The 24,814-nt window shown below is 41.6% G+C and overlaps 1 protein-coding gene across 3 annotated transcripts in view; it reads left to right on the top strand.

The window, feature by feature from the left end:
* The window catches only part of PPA2 (inorganic pyrophosphatase 2), a 456,033-nt gene extending 432,707 nt beyond the window's left edge, over positions 1–23,326 (top strand). For all 3 annotated transcript variants that reach the window (XR_007773249.1, XR_007773247.1, XR_007773248.1), the window contains exon 17: positions 22,786–23,326. The gene's annotated coding sequence lies outside the window, so the exon portion shown is untranslated. The remainder of the gene's footprint in view (positions 1–22,785) is intronic.
* Positions 23,327–24,814: the final 1,488 nt, after the last annotated feature.

Here is a 24,814-nt window from a genome sequence, read left to right on the forward strand (position 1 = left end):
GTCCATATCTGCTGCACTCTTCTCTACATAGGGATTTGGCTAGTGTGTCTGTGCAGAGGTGCATCTCTTAGCTATTCCCCTGCTCGCGGGGAGAGAGCTATGTGGGGCATTGCTCTGTGTGGGCAGCAGGGGTGAGTTCTGCTGATAAATTCAGTAGTCAGTTGTTTGACCATACATTAGTTTATGAAATATATTCAAGAGACCAAATAACTAATATTTGTCAGGTTTATTGTTATAAGCCAATAATAATACAGTACAAGAAAAAGGTTCAATACAGTACCCATCTCTGGGAAGCCATCTCATGCAGCGTTGTTACATTCACCTTAACAGAAGGCATGCTACCAAAATTGCACCCCAAAGCCATCTTTTTATATCCTACCTTTTTACAAGTAAAAGGTACTGTGCATGTCATCTGAAAGTAGATTTAACCAATAAGCTTTCTACCTTGTTTTTCTGGTACCATGGTGTACCTCTTATCTCTTTGTTCTGAACACAGCCTTTCCAGGTACCAAGAACGTGAAAGGTCCTCCTAGGTCTGTGTCAGGGTAAAACAATTGTATGTCTTGTACTCTTCCGTGGAACATATCAGTACAGGCCTGTGAGAGTAACTCCCTTTCTGTTTGTATGGTAAAGCACTCCTAATCTTCACAGCACCCCTATTTAGTCTAAGCCAAAACTTACTTCTGTGAATGAAATGGGTCATGGGATATCTCGTGCATATATATAACCAGCATATATTAGTCAACAGTTCCCCATGTGAATGCCTCCACTATACATGCAGTAAAGACTTGACCCAGTGGCACACATTAAAGTCAGTGGAAACACTCCCATTGACTTCAGAGAAAATAGGATCTGAGCCTAAAACTGCTGCTGGTTTAGAGCAAGATTTGTCCACAGAACAAGTAGAGTGGTGGAATTCCTGCATTTCTTAAGGAAAACTGGGGACTGATAAGCCAGAATGCACCTTTCCATCTAAAAGATAAAACTCCTATGAAACTGTCTTGCATCCTTCTCTTCATCTCCTCATCAGCCCACTTTTTTCTAATGAGTAATCTCAAAGGAATATTTGCGAACAAAGTCATGTTGATATCGTTTTAATAACAAATGTGCTCCTGTACAGTATTTATAACCAGCTTTCAAAACAGAGTTACAGAAGTCAGAGTGAAAAGAAAGATGAAACATAATTATACTGAAAAGTAATTTAAAATGCAAATTCATCAGCGAAACTGCAAAACCTAATTGTAGTTTTCTCTTCTTATGAGCACTTCAAAAGGGCTGTGTGTTACTTCCTCCCTTTAGGAAGGCCCAGATTATAGCTGTACTGCCACACTCCGACCTTTCTGGTGAAATACGTTTGACCTGAAAAAAAAAAGGCACAAATATCTTAACTCTGTGAAGAAACAGAGTGAAATTCAGTGATACATGACAGTTCTGCTGTTAGTTCACAAGGAAACGTGTCTGCCTGAGCATGGAGACCATGGTAGTATATTATAAACAAAAGGCTGCTAATTTGTACACCTGGAGAGCATTAACCTATTATATGCACTTTCAGAGCAGTTTTGAAGAGACAAAGGCTTTCATAATTATACTTTCTGAGACATGTTTTATTGAGAAAGTTTAATAGGCTTCAGTTATGGACAGGCCTTTATGTACAATACTGTGAACAGATACTTTAATAGATAACTATCAAGCAAAATATTGGTAGGGTTGGTGAAAGGTATCCTTGGGGACTGGAATCCTTCATCTATCAGTGAAACAGGAATAGCAGCAGTGTAAACTTCATCATGATGTTCCTGTGTCAGTTGTAGAGACCAGTAGGAGAAAGGAGGTCATTCTCCGGGCCTATTCAGTCTTTAACGTTTGCTGAGTCTGTCAATAAGACTGTCAGTTAGTGCCAACCATTATGTGGACATATGTCCACTGGCAATATGAACTAGACTATCTCGTGTCCCAATGTCCACTGACTTGCATCAGACGGTAAAGAGTTTGGGTGCAATCCTGGCCTCTGTGGAAGTTAGTGTAACTGAGACTGGGATTTTTTTCACTGAAGCAACTTCAGTGGAGTTGCACAAGTTTAATTTTAGCTAGAATTTGGGGCCCTTCAGAACATGAACAAGGAGAAAGACCAAGAACAGAGAGTGTGCTTGCTGCAGGACAGGCCAAAGGACCAAAAGGTGATTGGGAAATGCACCAGAACGTAATAGGGTTGCTTTGGCAATAAACATATAGGTTGCAGAGCGAGGTTGACCTTCAGTCCCCAAAATCCTGCACTCAGCAGTAGAGCCCTGCACAGATACAAAATTTGCATCCGCATCCAATCTGCAATCTGCAAACGTGGTCCGAGGATATCTGCAGATTTGCAGGGCTCTACTCAGCTGCTTTTGCAGCCCTTGGAGAATTCTATGCTCCCCACTCTCCCAAACATTCCTCCTGGCACTGCAGTGTACATACTTACCACTAACACTCCAAACTAGGGGACAACAAAGAGAACCATAGCTGCACATAAACTGTCCTGTGAAAACCACAGGATAGTTTGTATGTAATCACAACAGATGGCATTGAACAACAAACATAGACATAAATGTTTGTAGTTTACTTCCATTTTCACTTGGGTTTGTTAGCAAAAGGTTTTTTTTAACCTTGTATATGTTGGTTTGCAATTTACTTTTGTCAACTGCTCTTTTGCACACAATCAAGTTTCCATTATTAGTTCACAGCAAATGTTACAAGATGCATATGAGGCAAAGACCCAACCATATTTATATATGTGCATAACATATAAAACACTGCAAAAATGTCCCAAAAGGCATTGCGCCAAATGGTGGCGGAGGACACACTTTAATATCTATCTGAGTGCACCGCTCTGCACATGAATATTACACCATGTACCCCTGGGGAGTATATGCAGTACCAGTGCAACCAGTTAAGTGTGCATGCTCCTGAATGATACACAGACTTTGATGATGCTTTGCCAACGTAACTTGTGTCGACCAAACTGTGTAGTGTAGAGATGGCCTATGTCACTGCATTATTCTGTCTTTTCTAGCCTTCCATAAGGCAGAAATGAAACCTCTTCGTTTTTCTTTTCTTTTTATTTTGTCCTTTGCCCTGTCTAAAGGACACATGACATAATTGGAGGGTCTAGTTGGCTACAGCTCAGCCAAAGGAAGGAAGGGAGATTATTGTTTTGTGAGGAAAGTGGATTCCTCTTTATCAGCCTTGAAATAGAAGGTGTATTTTACCTAACCAGGAAATGCCAGCGGCTTTCTCTCTAAATAGTTTGTCCTACCATCTATCTGCTCATCTCTTTCCCCTCACTGCAGGGAGGGGAGCCCTTAGAGCCCTCGTCAGATCTCTGAGGATTCCCCTCTCCACACATTAACTTTGCTTCTATCCTCACCCAAAAGATTCTTGCTTCATAGGGTGGGAATTCCAAAAGCGCTCACCATTGGCCTCACTCCGCTCCCCTTGCAGCCAATGGAAATGTTACCAAGGGGAGCAGAATTAGGCCAACTCTGATTACATTTAAAAATCCCACCTATGGTGGCTATTCCTGAACCCAGAAAGGGCCAGACACAGCTTCCCTCAGAACCCATCAGTGCCCCTCCCAAAATATTATCAGGGAAGGTTGGTGAAATGGGATGCAGAGGGCTAGGAACTCTTCTGTCCATGCCTTAGTGCCTTGCACACAGTGTTTGTTTGACTAAGGACTACCGAGCTCTGGAGAATGATTCTTTATTGCAGGAGAATGTAATAACTTCAGCCGTGCTCTCTCATTACTAAATATTTCCCTTTCAACTCTCTCCCTTTTTCAGACAACTAATAATTAACAAATGGGGCTGGGGGAGGTGAGGAAAGTGAAGCTGTATTCTGGCATACTGAGCTATATCAGGCCTCAAGCTAGATGATAATGATTCAGTAATCACAGCTCTCTGTGCAAATGTGCCAGAAATTCAGACACCTCTGGCAGCTATCACTTCAGAGAAGTGAAGTTTGAGAATAAAACAGAAAGATAAACATCTCTTAAGTGCCCACGGTAGGGGGAAAAAAGAGTCCAGGATTTTTTTTGTTGTTTTTTTCTCTAGAAACTTTCATGGGCTTCAGCCAAGCTCTGGGCTTCTGTACACTCTAAGTTACAGCTAATGGGTGTGATTTGCCTCTCACTTACAGAGGCAAAACTGGAGTAACATCCATGGAGTAAAACTGGTGCGAGAGGAGAATCAGGACAATCATTTCTTGTGGTTAACTTTCCATTACCTTTATGTAAATGAAATGAGAAGTAGCCATCATTCCAGGTACACTGGAAAACTTTGGTATTGACACCATTGGTTTGAACACCTAGATCATACATGAAATTATTTTTGTACACACACTGAGAACATTTTACATGTGTTCCCAGTACGGGCAGGATTGTCCAAGTTCTGAGCAAGCCTCCAAATTCACTAGTTCCGTTTGATGCAGTGTTAGTGTAAACAGGTAATGTAGGTGTTGTAACTGCACCAGGTCAGTAAGTTCTCCCGGTACAATGGTAGAACCCTACTGCCTAACCCATAGGAGCAGTCATTTGGAGGAATAGGAGTCATGTCACCTCCAATTTTTTTCCTAATCTACTGATGTCTCTTTCATTGCAGTTTCAGGACTCCTGCATTTTCATGTAAGGTCCCCCTAATTTTATCCATGTGATTCACTGATGGCCCAAACTTCAGTGACAGCTCAGAGCACTGGCTCTGTTACCCTCCCCTCCACCTGACAGCATCAAAATGGTACTTGCCCAAAATAACTTCTGCCTGGTGCTCTCCAACTTTTCTCATTCTGGAAGATCAGAGAGTAGCTGAAGCAATATGAGATGCTCTTGGCTCTGTCCAGTATGTTCCTAACATCCCAGTCCCTAGAGGAGTAATACAAGTCACAAACCGCCCCTCTCCCCCACTTCAGAATATTACATTTTAAATGTTCCTGTGTGAGATCTGAAAATGAGACAGTGAATAAACTAGGCTGGATAATATGGGCACACTAAACCATTTCAGGAGTGCATAAATACTCAGCTGTGATGTTTAACCTCTCACCTTTAGGGACCGAAGAGTGAATGCAGAGTAGATGTCATAAACTCTTCTTGTCTATCAATTGAAGTGATTCCATATCAGTGATGAACACTACAATGGACTTCTTGAACTAAGCACAAGACAAGGAGGCCAGTTTAGAGAGGCTGAGCGTCACTACCCCTGGCAGCTGATTACCTTGATTGCATTTCATTTGTGTGTATCACAGTCCTGCCAACTCCCATTACTAGGAACTGACTCTTATGGTCGCATCCAGCCCAGTGGCTCTACTTCTTTCCAGAACTGAATGGATACAGGAAGCCAGCTATTAAGTGTTCAGTGAACTTAAGTCCATCCATGATTCCCTATACAACTGAAGTATTACTCAAATGGAACAAACACTTGCCAAGTCTCAGCAGCTCCAGATGCTGGCTCCTACGTGGTCTGATTATTGCCTGCGAAATACCACTGCACTGTACAGCAGTAACAAACAATGTGCCTTTGTGGAAGCTGACTTCTCTTCTGAGTCAGAACCTGTGTCATGGGACATTTGTGACTGAGCTAGTTCTGTGGTGCCACCACTCTGCAGCAAAGAGGGCATATGGGATTTGCAGAAAGGCTGGCACGTGCATCATTATATAGGCTGCTCATGTAAAACTATCATTGCTTGGCACATACAGCCAAGCCTAACCGCCTGAACAGCTTGTAAGCAGGTATACTGCCAGCTGAACACATGGCCACAAATGTAAGCAGCAAGGAGGAGAGAGATCCAGTGACTAGTGAGGGACAGAGGCCTGTGTAAGAGCCTCCCAATTTCTCTGAACTGAAGTTATATACAAAAGGGAGGTGGCACTTTCAATTCAGCCTTCCACTAGAGGTAACAAAAGTAGTTTGTGTTGCCACTTATCGTTATGAGCCAGGTCCAACCACCTTTGTTTACCTGGATCAGTACCTTATTCTGAAAAGTACTTAAGTTAATACTCAAAATGAACATGGTTAGGAGAATCTGGTACTGCATGAATTATTACTATTAAATAAACAAGTATGACACACCATTACTTTGCATAGGATCCCTGCCACATAATGTAGGTCCATTGTGCCACATAAGACATGGCTTTTTGCTTAAGACTGGAAATAGCAGAGAAAAGCTGTACATCGAGTTTGGTGTATATTAATGATTCTCTGTTTCTGGCAGCACAAAAATAGGAACAGGCCTTTCCCCTAAAAGTTACAGTATATAATTTCTTTAATCCGAGGATCTCAGAATGCATTGCAGATATTAATTAATAGGACTCACGACATCCCTGTGAGATGCGTTGGTATTATAGCCAGCCTTTTCAGGGCCAGATCCCCAGCCACTGTAACTTAGCACAGTTCTTTCGAAGCCAATGGAGGTTTGTTGGTTTATACCACCTGAAGATCTGACTCTCAAACTTTGATGCCTAAAGTTAGGCATCTAAATCAAAATTTAGACAGAAGCCTGATTTTCAGAGGTGCTGAGCATTTGCAATTCCCACTGAAATCAATGGGAGCTTTGGGTGCTGATTAAGCAGGGTTGGCTCTGGCTTTTTTGCTGCGCCAAGCAAAAAAAAAAAAAAAAAAAAAAAAGGAGGGGGGCGGGGCCACCAGACCAGCAAAGCGGGGAGGGGAAGAAATGGCACGGCTGGAGTAGCAAAGTGGGGTGGGGGACACGGCATGGCTGGAGCGGCAAAGTGGGGGGGAACAACACAAAAATTGCGTGGCTGGAGCCGCAAAGGAGGGGAACATGGCACGGCTGGAGCAGCAAAGTGGGGGGCGGCAGGGGGAGAAACAATGGCGTGGCTGGCAAAGCAGGGGAAAAACAAAACAAAAAACCCTACAGGGCAACCGGGAACAGCCAACAAAACCAAAAAAAAGGAAAAGAAAAAAAAGAAAAAAAAAAGCATCCGTGCCGCCCTAGATTTGGGCGGAAGCCGCCCCATAGAATCTGGCGCCCCAAGCATGAGCTTGCTCAGCTGGTGCCTGGAGCCGGCCCTGTGATTAAGACTTGACAATTCAAGAGTTAAGCAAAAGCTTTATTTGTTTTAGTCTCCCAAACTTATAAAGACAAAATCCTCTGACCTGCTCTCTTCCATGCTGATTGATGATGATGAAAAAGTGAGTGATAATTTAGTTATCTTTCAAAAATGAAACAAAAACGTATCCACCCTGGTTAAGTAGAATTTTGCAAGTCTGATTGATTTTGCCATGAGCTTCTGTTAATAGATATATATTTTTAGAGGATTTCTTTTAAAACAAAACTGGGTAGTGAGTAGGAATGCTTTCCTGCAGGCTGGCAGAAGGACGCCGTTGGTATCACACATTTTAGCAGCTGGCGTGTTAATGAGACCATTTTTATTGAAATGAGATAAATACTATTAACATTTGTGGACTCTCAACTGATTTCTAAAGCATTTATTGAACTTCAAAAAGTTCTTCAAGATTCAATTAAAATATTTTTTAGATTCAGTAGACAGAAAACCAAAGAATAGTCTGTAGTCACATTTACACTTTTCTGAACTGAAACTTACCTTTGTGTAGTGGACTTTAAATAGTTTCCTCTTTTTTAAATTTGTGCTCCAAATAATGATAAAAACAGTGTCTTTGAAACAGTTATAACATAGTTTTAAAAACTAATAGTTTGTTGTTGTTGTTCTGCTTTCCCATCCTTAGCAATATGGTTATTGTGTGTTTAGAGAATAGTATATGGGCTGCCATTATGCGATCTTTCTCTTGGCCATTTTGTAAGAGTCAGTAAACTCTTACAAATAAAGTAATGGCAAGCAGATACAAAACAGCTGGAGAAAAGAATAAAAAAATTTCCTGTCTAGAGTGATAAAAGGAGCTGGTATCAAACTTCATGTCACATTTCGACTTTCCTGCACAGGTTTAGAATGCATTTTTTTTAGTTTTAATTGATAGATTGTCAAGCAGCCCAAAAGGCTAGTCCATTCTAAAGATATCACTATTGATCTTCTCATGTTGGCAATAGATCTGACATGACAGACCAAATTCCACCCTATTGTTAGCCCATGAAACTCCATTGACTTCAGCGGAGTTTCATGGAGCTTCACCAGAGCTCAAGCTGGCCTAATGCCTTTTGGTTAGTCTTCTGACACATTCTTTTATTGGTAGGAAGGAGTAAATTATCCAGTGCTTTGATACTATAGTGATGGGCACTCTAGAAATAGCTAACGCAGACAGATTGACAGCAACTTTAAAATATTTAAAAGAAAATCAAACTGTGTTTTGAAGACTAAGTTAATCTAAGCAACATGTTAGACTGCAATTGTTCAGTGGAGTCAAATTATAGACTACTAACTTACAAAATTTTATTTGCTTAAAACACCTTTTGGGCATAAAAAGTCAACCATTGTCTGTAAATGTGCATAAAGGTTGTAGATTACAACACATTAAAAATGATGGACCCCTTTAGGTGGCAGCAAATCTGATTGAATAGCTGAGCTATCGGCCCCGCTCAGTCACTGGCAGTTTTGCTTTAGTACATAGTGAATAAGGAGATCTGGGGAGGTTTGGGGTTGATAGAGGTATATAAAGAAATACCGCCAGACTTTCAGGTATGACATTGCTGGCACAGTAGCAGCAAAAAATGATTTTCCCTGTACCTGAAACTCACATGAAAGTTAGTGGGAGTTCTGAGTGTCAAAGAAAAACAGAACCAGGCCTGGTGTGTCTATGGTACATGGGAAAGGTCTCATCATCATACTTTACATAATCTAAGTGCTACATAAACATTAACTCATTAATCAATCTTCACAATACCCCTGTGTGTGTTTAGTTATAATCAGCCCCATTTAACAGATCCAGAGAGCTAAGACAGAGTGCTTAAGTGATCCACCCATAATCACATAGCAAGTCAACTAGACTTAAAATTCAAGAGTTTCTGGCTCTCAGGTCTGTGTTCAGTTGACTAGACCACAGTGTATCATAAACATGCGATTATTTGCAAACTCTGTGCCAACCAAAACTGGGAACAGTTCTGCTTTTCTTATATGCAGAATCCAAAATTATACCACTGCTTCTGGTTTCATCTCAGAGCTAACATGCTAATTGTTGGCCACAGTGCTTGTATCATCTTAACTGCTGCTACCAAAGTAAAAAAAGCCTACAACAAATACAAAAATAAACCAGTAGGTAATTCAAATAAAAGAACACTTACTTCATCCTATAAATATAGCCAAAGGCAGCTGATTTTGTCATCCTGCTTGAATCCATTCCCAAACTTTAAAAATAGAACCAAAGGAAGAAAAAAGGAAACCCAAAGAAACACACTGTCACTCCTGTGTTTTTAATAATGAACTTCCATTCCCCAAAATCTCCAAGCAGTCATAAAACCAGTACTTATGTGGTGAGAGCATGATACACAAGCAAGAGCAACCAGATCTCACATTTTGGGGAGGAAATGTGCTTCTCCTACTTAAAATATTTAAAGAAACAAATTAGTTAACAATCTATAGGGACAGGAGGAAATGGAAGAGGGAGTTCTCCTTGGTAAATGTGTAAGTGGCTTATCCTCTTTGGGTGCACTGAAGAGAAGGCAGAAAAGAGGAAAAGAACCATTCAAAGGGATAGATGAGAAGACAGAAAATATCATAATGCCACTATATAAATCCATGGTACGTCCACATCTTGAATACAACATGCAGTTCTGGTCACCCCATCTCAAAAAAGATGTATTAGAATTGGAACTGGTACAGAGAAGAGCAACAAAAATAATTAAGGGCACGGAACAGCTTCCATCTGAGGAGAAATTAAAAAGACAGCGACTGTTCAGCTGAGAAAAGAGATAACTAAGAGATGGGGGGAGGGAATGTGATAGAGATCTATACAATCATGAATGGTGTGGAGAAAGAGAAGAGAGAAGTGTCATTTATCTCTTCACATAACACAAGAATCAGGGGTAGCCCAATGAAATTAGTAGGCAGAAGGTGTAAAACAAACATAAGGAAGTAATTAATCATACAACACACAGTCAACCTGTGGAACTCATTGCCAAAGTGTGTTGTGAAGTCCAAAAGTATACCTGCTTGCAGAAAAGAATTAGATAAGTTCATGGAGGATAGGTTCATCAACGGCTATTAGCTAAGCTGATCAGGGATGAAACCCCATGCTCTGAGTATCCATAAACCTCTGCTTGCCAGAAGCTGGGACTGAAAGACAGGGGATGGATCATGACATAATTACCCTGTTCTGTTCATTCCCTCTGAAGGATCTGGCACTGACCACTGTTGGAAGATAGGATACTGGGCTAGATGGACCATTGGTCCAACCCAGCATGGCCATTCTTATGTTCTTATGAGGGTGTACAGAGCCCCTTCCATCCCCAGTCCAACCACACAGGACCCATGTAGAATACAGACATTCATGCTTCAGGGAGAGGACCACTGGCTAGTATGTGTGCTACAGCACTCCAAGGCCCTGCCCAGTTTGAGTTGAGCCCCATGCTGTCTGGCCATGTTTGTGTCTGGCCTCTGTTTGCTGGGGGAGCACATTATGCTCCATCCTGCACAGGCAGCCCACCTCCGCGAGACCACATACACATACACATGCACCAATGGACACACCTCCCCTCACCCAGTGCTCCAGACTGGAGCAAGGGCAGACTGACTCTAAAAAATTGTTGTCTGAACCCAGAGAGAGAAACTATTTGATCTGATTTTGGATTTATTACCTGGCAGCACATTGCTGCAGCTACTGTTGCTACTGTTACTACTAAATGAATAACCACCTATCGTAACCAAGACTTTTTTGTAGACCCTAGTGCTACTCTACTCTACTGTCAGAGTGCTATAGCCATCAGCAAGAGAAATAAACTGTCTACTCCCCTCTTCCTCATTATTGATTCTCTCTCTTGCTGTATAACTTTTTCCTCATTGCAAACTTTAGGCACACAAAAATGGAGCCAAATTCTGTCTTCAGGTGCACTGCACAGCCCCACTGACTTTAGTGACATTGCATGGGCATAACTCATAGCAGATATGGACTATAGAGTGTGCATGTATGCAAAAATATTTTTGAGAGGTGAGAATTTAGGAAAACTATATTTTCACATCCTCCTGAGATAGAATGAATTGTATGTGTCACTTGTGAAAAAAATACAAAATGAGAGGACATAGGTAAATATGATAGTTGTTTCATTACACATTGAAACTGCATGTTTGTTTTCACTATTTAGCATTCTGACAGAATTTGATTTATATAGCTCATGCTCCAAAACGTCTGTTAGTCTATAAGGTGCCACAGGATTCTTTGCTGCATTTATATCATTGTTGCTGCTACATGTATATAATTGGATCAAACTTAGTTGTGTGGAAATTTTTGTCCTATACTGGAATAACCTGCATTGATTATTTTTCTCATTTTTGAAGTGCATTACCTGTGCTTCGATGTATGACTTTAGTAAGATATAGCCACTGCACCAGAGCAGCACATTGAATTAGCACCTCCAACCAATAGCCCTATGCTAAAGGCCTACAGGTCCACTGTAGCCACACCCCAGGCACCTGATTGCAGCATTGGTACTTGGACAATATAAAGGCCCCAAAAGGAAAAGGAAGCTATCTGAGCAACAAACAATTGCCTGTTGGCTGTTCCACTGACTGCCATGCTTTGCTGCTTTGCCTGACCTTGCCTTGCTGCCTTGTCTGACCTTACTTCCCCAATGTCCTGCCCCAGTCCCTTGAATTGGATCTTCTGGCTACTGACCCCTGCGAAAACTCTGACCAGCACCTGGACTGCCTCTGATGCAGAATGACCTGCCTGGTACCTGACCACCTGCGCACATGTGACGACTGCTCTGGACTGCCCCCTATCCTGCCTGGGCCACTGGACGTTGCAGGAGTTGACATGGTTGGAGAGGCCAGAATCCAGTTTAATTCCAATCTATTTACATACTACTTCCCTGTTCTATTTTATTCGCTACACAGTGCTAACTTCCACATCCCTCCGCTCGCCAAAGTCTTTGCCTTTACCTATTTTTGTTTATAAACTTCTACCTTTGCCCATTTCTACTTTTTAAACTCCCTTTGCCTCACACATTTTGGTAAGAGCGTTGCCTTCTTACTCAACAGCTGACTTTAGCCCCTAGGAATGCTGGGGATCCCCATGGTGGAATCCTCCAACACAGATTTAATATTTCTTTCTTTCTTTCTTTCTTTCTTTTAAAGGAATATTCTCTAGTGGCAGGGACCTGCCCACCCAATCCAGCAGGTCAAGACAATCAGAGCCAACAGGAGCTCGTTACAATTTGTCTTAAGTAGCAACCACTTATCAAAATTGAACTAGCAATGGATGGAATTGCTGACTAGTATATGATCCATGGAAACTCCTGGGAACTATTTAAAAACCAGAGCTGGTTCTAACACATAGGAAAAGTAGGTGGCAGTTGAATGGTAACAAAATATTTAATTGCAGTTTTATCATGTGGGGGACATACATCTATTTGCTTCTGGCAAAGTGTACTCCGGAACTGGCACAGGTAAAGATTCTGTCCCTGATTACTCTGCCCTTTGGCTGAGTTCTGGTCAAATGCCAGGAGCAGAAGGGGAAGTGGTCTGGTCTGAGACTTGCAAGGAGGGTTTCCAGAACAAATGGCTGGCTGAGAATGAGGAATCTGAGACACAGGGCCGAATTCTGTCCTGATTTACACCAGCATAGTCCAATTTGTCTCATCATTTTAAAGACGGAATGAAAGGAAGCCTTTCTGGGAAGGATGGATTTAAAAGACAGCCTAAAGACTTAGATAACCAACCATAATAAATGCGGAGGAGATGCAGAGAAATACTGAGCTGATGAAATAAAAAAATGAAAGTCAGAGTCAATCCCACCAAAACCAGACACACTGGAATTAGACAGCAGTCTGTGGTCTTGTGATGACTGTTGTTATTGAGCAATGACATTGGGCTCTGTCTGGCCCAAAGAACGGGCTAGATTTTGACTTAGATTCATGACTGCAGGAAATAAGAACTCCCCTCCACCCCTTACAGCCATATTCAGGATACCACAACCTATTCACCTGCTTGCTTCTGCCCCAGATCAAATGAACAGGGAATATTTGGAGCATTGGTTCCTGCCCACATCCCTACTTGATGGCCAGGGACCGGGTAGCTGACATAGCACTGGGTTTAGGGGTAGTAATTTGTAGCTATCATAGATCAGCAGTAACGTCCAGACCCTGAAAGGTATTTAGGCACCTAACGCCCATTGATTTCAGTGAAAGTTAGGAGCTTAAATACCTCTGTGGATCTGGGCCTAAATAACTAATCCCAACTCCCCTCTAAGCAAGGAGGAAGTAGGGGTGGGATTCTGACTCACAGTTGAGTCTCTGAGTCACAGTGCCTTACAGGGCTACTCCAGAGTTGGTGCAGCATCTGCAGCAGCTTTTGCTCAGGGCCATGCCTGAAGGCAGAATCAAGGAAGCACAGTCTCTGCAGGAGAACCGTAGGACCCAGTTCTGCCAGCCTTACTCATGCTGAACAGTGTCTTACTCTGCCAGGAGTCCTATGGACATCAGTGGGACTCTTCATGGAGTAAAGCCCCTCTTGGCATAAGGGTGCCAGAAGCCGGCCCTGCAGAATTTCCGGACAATGGGCCTGCACCATACACCAGCTGAGAGTCCGTCTTGAAGTGGTTCAGTCATCTTCAGGGGAATGATTGTTGAAAGTTTTTTTTCAGAAGAAATGGTCTCTCAGCAGAGAAGGGTCCAAAATCAGAACCTTTTATCTGAACCAGTCTTTCCCCTGAACTGTGAACTGGAGCCTACATCCTGTTCAAACCTGATTTCACAAAAACAAGCCACAACTGATGAGGTGTGGCAAAATTTAAAACTTCCTTATCAATAGTGCTCACAAATATGCCTATAAAACCAGTTACATTGAAACTTTTCTTAACTGACCACTCAAGGGCTAAATGATCTGCTATTAAAAGTGGAGCAGAATCATATTCAGTATGTCTGAGACCTTTAGGGTGAGCTCTTACATCAGGGGGCTACCTAATAAGATATATAATAATACTCAGCTCTTATATAGCACTGTTTGGCCCAGATCCTGAAAAGAATATAGGTGCCTAACTCCCACTGATTAAAATATAATGTATTATTTTTAAAAACATCATTATTTTTAAGTCAATCTTATTATTTTGGGGGCCCTTGACTTGAGTTTTGAACACTTGGCATTGTCAAGTCAGTTTTCTTCAGTAAATAGTTTTGGTGCTTGTTTCTCAAAGCCACTTTGCCCAGTTTAGATATTTCTTTAAAAATAAAATGAGCAGGAATGTTTAAGAAAAATCTTCCAAATTGATTATTGACCATGTAAACCTTTCACAGACCTGTGCAACCTCAGAATGGTGCACATGGAATTAGAGAACTGCCGTGACTAGTAGCTGTAATAAATTGCCCAATTGTATTGTGTAGTTAAAGATAGTCATAATACTCTAGTTGTCTTGCAGGTTTCCCGCTCCTTAGTGAGACATCAATCCATCCCAGACCACTACATCCTGCTGATAGCTGTTTATTTGTTAATAAATAATGAGTCATTCTGCAGTTCTTCCTACGACTTGTACAGCTGCTTTGCCAAGTTTTCCTCTTCCAGGGATTCAACATTTTCTCTGGTCGTCTGCCACCAAAGCTAAGTGAAATGATCTTGCTAGATCTCCTGCCTGCACAAACACATTTCAGCAATGGAATGGATAGAGTGAGTTATTCTATTTTTGTTGGGTTTTTTTTTTTTGCTGGAGTAGACTCCCCAACAATGAAATAATTTGCTTTCATTAATAATAAAATAACCCTTTGCACTTAGGGCCTGATCCAGAAATCAATAGAAAGATCCCACTGACTTGAATGGGCTTTGGCTCAGGCCCATAGAGAGTCTTTCGTTCAAAAATCTTAGAGCATTTCAATTATTACAGTTTTACAACACTGAATTAAATATTATTATACTCATTCATAAATGGAGGCACAGGAAGATTAAATGACTTGTCCCTGATCACAAAATGGATTCAGTAGCAGACTCGAGAATGGACACTAGCAGTCCCATCTCCCCACTACCTTGCTAACAACATAACACACTAACCAGACCCCATTCCCTATCTTAAATATGTAGGAGTGAAATCCAGAAAGAATATAAAATGCATAGGTTAAGTGGAAATGGATCTGGATAGATGGCAGTCTAAAGGACTGATTTCTTTAAAAAATATCAGCAAATGCTCAAATAACCTTCACCTTGACACAGAAAACAACAGAACATGTGAAGGCTAGCAATCTAAATAGTTTATGTAAATAGTCAGAGACTAGTGAATTCTCTTTCCTTTTAATTTAAAAGCATAATCCAGTATGTGGCATGTCAGATGTTCATGAGGTCTCAGGGCATGGCTGAATGTTTGTGAATTTCTTATTGATACATAGCATGCAGTCCAGTATGCCTGGACTGATTGTAGAAAGATGACTAGTACAAAAGATACTAGTCTATAATAACTCATAAAATAAAATAGAATTCCTGATTTGATTAGTGTTTAAGCAAACTATCTTGCAACATATACATGCAAAATATTTCCCGTGTGACTTTGTATACCTCACTTCACCACTTTCTGCCTCCATTTTCCCGATTTGTGAAATGGAACTAATAGTCCTTAACTCTGGGTGAAGTAGTTATGTAAAAGCACTGAATGGATATTATCAATGTCAAGTGCTACATAGGGGCTAAGTATTATTTGTACTGCAAGTGACAGGGCAGAGTAGTGGCTGAAGCTCCCTCTCTAACATATCAGTGCTGTGCATGAACTCGCTAATACATCTGACTGGAGGACAACAATTCTGTTCCTTGGCAACTTTTGAGGTTTCACAATTTGTTTTTGTTCCACATTGGAATGAGCACAAACCCTTACAGAACATTGATTTTCATGGTGTGTGTGAATCACGCTGTTGCTGGGTGGTTACAGTACTTGCATGGGATGTGGGAGACCCAGGGTCAAGTATCGGCTCTGTAGGATTTGGATATATTAGTGCCCTTATATAAAGCCATGGTACGCCCACATCTCGAGTACTGCTTACAGATGTGGTCTCCTCATCTCAAAAAAGATATACTGGCACTAGAAAAGGTTCAGAAAAGGGCAACTAAAATGATTAGGGGTTTGGAGAGGGTCCCATATGAGGAAAGATTAAAGAGGCTAGGCCTTTTCAGCTTGGAAAAGAGGACACTAAGGGGGGGTATGCTAGAGTTATATAAAATCATGAGTGATGTGGAGAAAGTGGATAAGGAAATGTTATTTATTATTCCCATAATACAAGAACTAGGGGTCACCAAATGAAATTAATAGGCAGCAGGTTTAAAACAAATAAAAAGAAGTTCTTCGCGCAGCACACAGTCAACTTGTGGAACTCCTTACCTGAGAAGGTTGTGAAGGCTAGGACTATAACAGCGTTTAAAAGGGAACTGGATAAATTCATGGTGGTTAAGTCCATAAATAGCTATTAGCCAGGATGGGGTAAGGAATGGTGTCCCTAGGCTCTGTTTGTCAGAGGATGGAGATGGATGGCAGAAGAGAGATCATTTGATCATTGACTGTTAGGTTCACTCCCTCTGGGGCACCTAGCATTGGCTACTGTTGGTAGACAGGATACTGGGCTAGATGGACCTTTGGTCTGACCCGGTACGGCCGTTCTTATGTTCTTATGAGTGATCTGGGATGGAATAAAACTCAGCTGTGAATCAGGCAGAGCACAGGCTTGAATCTGGCTTTCCCATCTCCTGGGCCTGTACCTAACCTGCAGGATATTGAGCATGAGCGAGTCCCTCTCTTGTATTCCTGGCAAACTTTTATTGAAACAGATACATCTCTGTGAAATGATCCAGCTTCGATGAAATTGCTTTCTTTCGCATATAATGCCATTCTGCTGTGACTGAATGCACCCCTAAATTCACACACTGCACACCCCTGTAATCTTTGTACAAAATACGCCTTGTAAGGTATCATTTGAACACTAATAACTTGCTGGTCAATAATATCATGGTGAAATATATGTAGCAACATTATATGTAAATGTATGGACTCCCCCAAATGATGTTGGTAGTACATGTTCAAGCCCATGTAGCCCCAATTAGGCAGAACAAAGGCATGTGTGTTTACATATAAGTAAACAAGGTGCTTAAAACAGCAAGCGTGAGACAAGCCAAATCTTTATTTTAGCAAACAATAGGTGAACAAATGGGTGAATGAAATTACTATATACCAGTCAAGGGGCTGGAATATTTCTTCTCTTGCCCCTCTCCCAAATCCCAGGTGGTGGATGGGGTTAATGAAAGAAACTTCCAGACGAGATCCAGATCCACACCTTTTGACAAAGATGCTAAGTGCCTAAACCTCCTTGGCAGGAAGAGTTATACTTTGACTGCCCGTCAGTTTCAAATAGTAAACTACCGAAAATGATTTTAATAACTATGCAAAGCTTACTCATTTTATTAATGATTTGCCACAGGACAAGGGGGATCCGTTCCCAGCCCCAGTTTCTTAGGGCTAGCTGATAGCAATGACTTCTTTAAGGCTGCTTTCAAGGCTGCTGAGACAGCTTCACATTCTTTAGCCACTGCTATTGTGAGATACAAAACACAGTGGAAAACCTCCCATTCAAAGGACAAAAGCTGTTCAGCTGTGATACTGATCCCTCACTTCACTGCCTCAAGGATTTGAGGGCTACCCTGAGGTTGCTTGGAATCTACATACATGGAAAAGAAACATTTCAGTAAATCCCAGACAGCGCGATGACCCTGGCCATTCCAACATCAACAACACCAGGCCTAATCCAGACCTACAGAGCCTCCCTGAAGGAGATCCTGGCCTCATAGGAAAGGGACAACTTCAATAACAACCTCCCTACTCAGGCCTGTCCCAAACAGCCATTCTGATGGCCTGGTCAAGGGCAACAAACAATCCCCTTCTCTGAATGTGATGTGCAAACCCAACCTCCACCTCACACATTTCCTACCCTCTTGGGAACTTATCACCATGCATAAGTGGATTTCAGAGGTTGTGGCTACAAGTTACTGCATCCACTTCCACTCTTCCTCATTCCTCCCACTTTCCCCTTCAGGGACCCCTCTTAGGAAAATCTCTTGAAACAGGAATTTCAGTCCCTCATCAGTCTGGGAGCAATACAGCCAGTTCCTCCAGAATGTGTGGGAAGAGGCTTTTACTCCAAATATTTCCTGGTTTCCTAAAGAAACGGTGGTTGGAGACCAATTCTAGACCTCAGTGATCTGAACACCTGTGTCCTTTCACCAGGGCCGGCTCCAGGCCCCAGCGCGCCAAGCGCAAGCTTGGGGTGGCATGCCGCGGGGGGCGCTCTGCCAGTTGCAGGGAGGGCGGCAGGCGGCTCCGGTGGACCTCCCGCAGGCGTGCCTGCGAAGGGTCTGCTGGTCCCGCGGCTCTGATGGAGCTTCCACAGGCACGCCTGCGGGAGGTCCACCGGTGCCGTGGGTCCAGCGGACCCTCTGCAGGGACGCCTGCGGGAGGTCCACCGGAGCCGCGGGACCGGCGAGCAGCAGAGCGCCCCCCCGTGGCGTGCCGCCGTGCTTGGGGCGGTGAAATGGCTAGAGCCAGCCCTGCCTTTCACAGCCTTTCAGGATGGAGACTCTTGCTACCATAATCCCATCCCTAAACCTGGCAGATTGGTTTACTGTACTCAAACTTCAGGACATGTGTTCTGATGTCACTATACATAGACATAGACATATTCTGTGCTTTGTCATTGGCTCAGAGCGTTATCAATACCATGGCCCCTTGGGTTTTTCACAGAGGTCCTCTCAGTAGTTATAGCTCACCTACATCAGGATGTCATTGCAATCTTTCCCTACCTAGCTGACTGGCTTACATAAGAACAGCCATACTTGGTCAGATCAATGGTCCATCTAGCCCACTATCCTGTCTTCCGACAGCGGCCAGTGCCAGATGCTTCAGAGGGAATGAACAGAACAGGTAATCATCAAGTGATCCATTCCCTGTCGCTCATTCCCAGCTTCTGGCAAACAGAGGCTAGGGACACTTCAGAGCATGGTTTTGCATCCCAGCCCATCCTGGCTAACAGCCATTGATGAATCTATTCTCCATGAACTTATTTATTTCTTTTTTGAACCACGTTATAGTCTTGGCCTTCTTGAGGGACACTTTGCTCCTGAAGTACCATCAGCATTCCACAGAGCCCACAACTTGTTTCAGTCTCTCAGCCTCCTTATCAACCCAGGGAAGTCCACACTGATTCAGAGAATAGATTTTATTGTCACTGCCCTGGCTGCCCAAACTGCCAGAGCCTATCTGCTGGGGAACAGGTTCTCCACCATATCCAATTTAGTCACTAGCCTACAGATGAGGCCTCAAACAACAGTAAGGCCCTGCCTTCAGATCTTATGTGGGCCTTAGCATTTATTACGCCACATGAGAGACTACATCTTTGATGTCTTCAGGCTGGGTCCGAATTGTATATACCCCATATAAGCACAGCCTTGCCAAATAAGTTTACATACCCCCACAGGTTCTAGACTCCCTCAGGAAGTGAAAAGACCCCATGAAGATATGTGTGGGAGTCCCATTCTCTTGCCTGCCACCAACATGAATAATCACAATGGATGCCCTTCCTCCTAGGGTGGGGAGTTTACTTATCTTTCAGTAAGTAAGTAATTTCCCATCTTCCTTCCCCTGTGCTGTGGAGCTTGGAGCTCTGTAGTGGAGAAGGAACTGGAGTGATCATGGGTCCGTTCCTCCTTCTGTGCTCTGGGGCTTTGGGGCACAAGGCTGCCTGGTGCACAGGTGCAGATCTGTGGACACTGCTAATTCAAATCTCCAGTCAAGAGTGTGTGGGCACATGCACATCCCATGGGGAGCACACATATGGACAAAACACCCTGAAGAACTCAAGTTACTGAAAGGTATGAACCCTCTCCTTTGGCACCTTAATTAGTAACCTTACTTTCAAGTGCCTGAGCACCAAGGAGCTCCCGTTGACTTCAAGAGAGTTATTTGTGAAGTCAGGGTATCACCAATTGCCTCTACCCCAGTTACTCTGTGCATAGTCTCCTTTTTAGAAAACTGCAGTATTATGGAAAAATTACAACCAGTTTCCATTGCTGCTCTGAATGGAAGCTTATTTCATAACCTTCCTGCCTTCTTTATATGTCTGTGTTTTAAAACAGACGGCTGCTCTGCTATCATGCCACTTGGGCTATGGAATTTGTGTGCTTGTAGGAGAACCCCCTTCAGGATCATAGATCTCCTTTGACCCTGTGCTGCTGTTCACTGGGGATCAATGGAAGGCGAGTTTGGTTGGAATTAAGCAGAAGTGGCAGTCCTAGTGCTCTGATGTATTTGTGAAATTCACGGAGTCTGAATATTCATCTTGATTTCATAGTTATACAAGGAAAAGGTCCTGATGCCAGAGGATAGCAGAGATGGAAGCTACAAGTTGCATATACATTGCACAGTATGGAACAAAGTGGATAAAAATTGATGATTTTTTAAAAAAATATATATATATATTTTTAATTTAAATTGGATTTTTATTTAAATTAAATATATTTTTCTTTTTAAAAATAAGCCTATCTAAAATGACATTTGAAATTATGACAACATCTGTAAAATAATTTACACTAAATAAAAAAATATAAAGCAATACATGTTTGCTGCTGAAGTTTCAAAGAAAGCCAGACCACTGAACTGGTAGAGGACACTGGCTAAGCACCTGGAACTAGAATGTGCTTAACTGCTAACCCAGCTTTTGACAGCCGTAACCTCTTCTGCAGGGGCAAGGATTATATATACTTCATATCAGTTTACTCAACTAGTTCAGTTCAATGACCTGTTCATTCAGTGGGGAGTTGAAAAAGCAGAAAAGCTTGTTTTCCTCTTCCTATCTATCTATAAAAACTAGGTGTGAGAGGATGAGATCTAAAATACTGAAGGACATTGTGACTAGAAAGAATCACTTTTAGTCACTAACTACAGATCATACTTTCTTAGTTTAATAAATCAGTTAGTTTTAAATGCAAACTGTTTGGACAACTTTTTTCTCAGCACATTTAAGTAATTAAAAAAAATTAAAAGGTGTTTTTGCACCGTTCTATTTGAATTCCAGTTTCCATTCAAATAGAACTTGACACAAATCAGAAATGGTCATTATCTATTAAATAAGAAATACATCACTCACCATTTTCTAATATCAAAATTTAAAAATTAAGAATTTAAACAAATGTATGTTAAGGTAAATAAATGGGTAGAGTTATAGTGTAACTTCTTGGTTAGCAAAAAGTAGTACCAAATTTAGTGTAAAGGCTCTATTTAGTTGCAAATCAGCATGTTTTAATGTGTACCAACCACTGAGTATCAACCTTTGTTTTGGAAAATAACAAAAAAGTACAAATGAAAACAAGATTAAAATTCATTATTTCAATCAAGGTTTTCTGATTGCAGATTTAAATCATGATTAAAATCAGGGATATAAGTAATTTTTTGTTTAAATTAATTCACCCTGGTATAGATACACTGGTGCTGCCGGTCTCATTAGCAAGAATTCTGGAAACAAAACACAAAGGGTCAAACTGAGTCTTCATACTCTCAGTCCGGTGAGTTCATTATCGCTCCCAGGTGTTGTGGTACTGATCTGAGCCCTGAATGCTAATGCACTACACTGCTGTGTGAAGCATAATTAGGTGTTGTAAGCACATCTGCAGCTAAAGCCATCTTCATCTTGATTTGATTAACTTGATTTTTCTTCCCCTTCCATCTTTTCAAATGAATGTCACATTCTACAAAGGTTTCTGTTCTTTACATTGCAATGTGCAATGCAATAGGGTGCCTGTTTCGTTTTTTTAAAGGGTGGAAGTTGAAAGTTCCTTTCCTCAGACTGATATCTGATTACAAGAACAAGAAGTGTAACACAGATGCATTAATAACCCTCACTTTGCCTTTTGATGAATATCAGTTAAGGATTCTAATTGCTGCGGGCAGAGAAAAGGTGAGATATTTTAGTTATTCATCTAAACAATAATTTCTTGAGTCAGTCTGATGTATGAATTTCCAGAGACAGATTCTGCCATTTCTTCACCAGTTCTTGTGACAAATAAGAGAGGAATTCAAAATGGAAATGGATCCAGATCCCAGTTTTCCACAAACTTGCAGCATGTGTGTATTTGAAGCTTGTATCTATCTTTATAAGGAGTTTAAATAAGCATCATGAATCCAATCATTCCTGAAACTTGAAGAAACCTGAGATCAAGACCTGAACCTCATGACTCGGGTCTATCTGTCATATAGAAATAGAAGGATAGTGGCGTGTCACTATGAAAATACTGTGTGCTTAAAAACTCTGAAAATCAGGCAACTTATTCAGGAGCCTAAATACTTAATTTAGGTACCTAGCTTTAGGCACTTAAGTCTGAAATTTTGGGAATACAGCCTACATGAAGATTTAGGAGACATGGTCCTTATTCTCTGGAAAAGGTTTACTTCTCCGTTTCAGTGGCCAATTTGTGTTACATAGCTACCAGAGTGGAGTTGTGAAAATAATTGAAGAAGGATAATGAGCTTGTTGTAATAGATATCCAATGTCATTGCATGGACAATTGTTCTCTCTTGATATATAGGGCATGATTTACATGTATGAAGTCCATCTTGATGTGTGTGGAATACCATTTAACAAACATGTTAATTCTTCCATTTTCTGTTTCAGTATTTGCAGCATTCTGTTGTTTTAAGCTCCTGAGCAATGACGAGAGCAGCACAGCACTCTCCTTCAGAATCACCTTCCTGACTCCTTCTCATTATAAAATCAACCTACTAATAAAAAAATTGACTAAGCTTTGCTTCTAGGGATGTATAAGTCTAAGCTTGGAAACATATGAATAGATTTAGGAGCCATTTTGGTTTGGAACTAAGAATTCAAAAATGTGTCCATAGCTTTGAGGTGTGTGAAAGACAGCAGAGCATGTAGGAAGGAGGTTATCCTGGAGATGGGTCTGCTTCCAAGTTATTCAGAATTAAACTAAATTAGCCACTTCATCATGTAATTAAAATAGCTCAATTGGAACCTCCCTGAGTAAGATTTTTGTTAGCATGGGTTTCACATTTTGACCTTCTGTTAATGTAATGTTTAATTAAATGTATGAAAACTAGTTTTCTAATTGCTTCTTCCTTTGCGTGTTCTCTTGTGATCTCTACTGCAAACATTGTGTAAATGTGTCAGGATCAAAAATAAAGTTAACTAATTCAAACTTTGTGTTTGCACCTCCTTAACAGGTGGGGATATCATGAATATGGATTACTTTAATAAGAGAAATTCTCAGCATATTGATCAGTATGCTGTTGTCTGCTCTCCCCTGAGCATATTACCCTGCTGAGAAACCATCTAGAAATTGGGAGGATTTACTGACAGCTTATGTCTGGGAGTACCAACGCTACTGTAGGCTGACAGTCTGTTCAGGAGGAGCACTCAGTCCTTTTGCCTGTTGACATAATGTTACTGTTCTGTCTTGGAATTTGGAGTGTTGTATGTCTCTAGTTTCAGATGTAATTCCCCCTCCCAGCTCTGTGACTTCATCTGTCCATCCTGTATAGATTATGATAGGATTTCATTGGTCAGTGTGTCATCCCACCATATTTCAGAAATAACTGTTTTATAGAGTATCAGAGGGGTAGTCGTGTTAGTCTGGATCTGTAAAAAGTGACAAAGAGTCCTGTGGCACCTTATAGACTAACAGAAGTATTGGAGCATAAGCTTTCATGCGTGAATATCCACTTCATATTCACCCATGAAAGCTTATGATCCAATACGTCTATTAGTCTATAAGGTACCACAGAACCCTTTGTCACTGTTTATAGAGTCATAGTCATAGAAATGTAGGGCTGGAAGGGACTTCAAAAAGTCATCTAGACCAGCCGCCAAGCCAAGGCAGGACCAAGTAAACCTTGACCATCCTTGACATGTGTTTGTCTAACTTGTTCTTAAAAACTTCCAATGGCAAGGATTCCACAACCTCCATTGGAAACCTATTCCAGTTTAAATATCGTTATAATTGGAAAGGTTTTCCTAATATCTAAACTAACTCTTACTTCCTGAACATTGACCCTATTACTTCTTGTCTTACTATGTGCAGACATGAAGAACATTTGATCACTGGCCTCTTTATAACAGCCCTGAACAAATTTGAAAATTGTTACCAGGTTCCCCCATCATCTTCTTTTCTCAAGACTAAACATCTCCAATTCTTTTAACATTTCCTCCTAGGTCTAAAGTTTTTATCATTTTTGTTGCTCTCTTTGGACTTTCTCCAGTTGATCCACATCTATCCTAAAGTATGGTGCTCCAAACTGGATTCAGTGCCGAGTAGAGGAGGACAATTACCTCCCAGCCACCAAAGGCAATCAAGCCCACAGCCTTGGCATTATTAACATCACACTCAAGCTAACCCCCAAGAAACATGCCTCTCAAAGCTATTTTGAGAACTAATAAGCTGGCATGGGGGGACTTTGCAGCTTCTGGCACATGGGTGTGCCAGTCTCTTATCAGGGGCATTAGTTCAATGGTAGAGCCCTTGCTTAGTGTGCAAGAAGGGGTGGATCGAGGCCCACATTTTCCAATGGCAGTGGATCACCAATCCCTCCCTTTTGCTTTTTTGAAGGCATTGCCAGCCACGGGCCTGAGTGCCTCCAGCGCCCCCTTCCCCATTCTCCCCACTTGGCCTCCCAAGAAATGAGCCTGG

The sequence above is a fragment of the Gopherus flavomarginatus genome, chromosome 3 (assembly GCF_025201925.1).
Source record: "Gopherus flavomarginatus isolate rGopFla2 chromosome 3, rGopFla2.mat.asm, whole genome shotgun sequence".
In the NCBI taxonomy this organism is placed as follows: Eukaryota; Metazoa; Chordata; order Testudines; family Testudinidae; genus Gopherus; species Gopherus flavomarginatus.